Source organism: Platalea leucorodia (genome assembly GCF_965183815.1).
Source record: "Platalea leucorodia genome assembly, contig: HAP1_HAP1_SCAFFOLD_337, whole genome shotgun sequence".
NCBI classification, from domain to species: Eukaryota; Metazoa; Chordata; class Aves; order Pelecaniformes; family Threskiornithidae; genus Platalea; species Platalea leucorodia.
The window spans coordinates 71,883-73,120 of record NW_028121240.1 but is presented as its reverse complement, the minus strand read 5'-3'; positions in this window follow the sequence as shown (position 1 = coordinate 73,120).

Genomic DNA, 1,238 nt, shown 5'->3' with positions numbered 1-1,238 from the left:
GCATCGGGGTCATGGGACAGGGTCAGGGCAGGGGGTCAAGGGTCATGGGTTGGGTCAGGGGTCAGGGCAGGTGTTGGGAGCAGGGGGTCAAGGGTCAGGGGTCAAGGTCGGGGTCAAGCATCGAGGTCATGGGACAAGGGCAGGGCAGGGGGTCAAGGGTCATGGGTCGGGGGCAGGGGTTGGGAGCGGGGGTCAAGGGTCAGGGGTCAGGGGTCAGGGTCAGGGGGCTGGGAGTCAAGGGTCGGGGTCAAGGGTCACAGGTCGGGGCCAGGGTGTTGGGGTGGGGTCAGGGTCAGCAGGTCAAAGGTCAGGGTCAAGGGGGTGGGGCGGGGATCGGGGTCAGGGGTCAGGGCTTGGGGTCATGGTGTCACGGGTCGGGGTCTGGGGTCAGGGTTCAAGGGTCAGGGGTTCAGGGTCAGGGTCCTTGTCTGGGGTCATGGGGTCAAAGGTCAGGGTCAGAGGTCACGGGGTCGGGAGGGGTGGGGTCATGGGGGTGGGGGTCATGGGTCAAGGGTCACAGGGGTCAAGGGTCAGGAGTCATGGGGGCTGGGGGTCACAGGGTGTGGGGGTCATGGAGGTCAGCGGGTCAGGGGTCATGGGGTCATGGGGGCGGGGCGATCGGGGGTCAGGGGGCGGGGGCTCCCCTGGGGGCGGGGGCAGGGGCACCGTGGGCGGGGCTCGTCCGGGGGGCGGGGCCAAACCAACGGAGGGGGCGTGGCCACCCCGCACACGGGCGGGGCCGCGACCGGGGGGGCGGGGCTGGCATCGGGGGCGTGGCCTCGGTCATGGGCGTGGCCGCCCCGGGAGTGGGCGGGGCCAGAGCGGCGGAGCCGCGCGGGGGGGGGGTCCCCGGGGTGGGCGTGGCCGGGCCCACCGGGGAGGGGGGAAGCCGGGGAGGGGGCGTGGCCAGGGCGGGGGTGGGCGTGGCCTCGGGCGGGGGCGTGGCCTCACCATCAAGTCCTCCACCGAGACGACGTCGTCGAATTCGGGATCCATCGCACCCGGAAGCGCCGCGCCGCCCGCCGGAAGTGACGCCGGCGCCGGAAGTGTCGCGCCGCCGCCGCCGGGGCCACGCCCAGCAACGCCATAGCAACTGCAGTTGCTATGGCGTTGCTGGGGGGGAGGCGTGGCCCCGGCGGCGGCGGGGGCGTGGCTTGGCGCGGCGGGGGCGTGGCCCCGCCCCGTGGGCGTGGCCCGCGCGGCCTTGTCCCCCCCGGGCCCCGCCGCCCGCCGCAGCC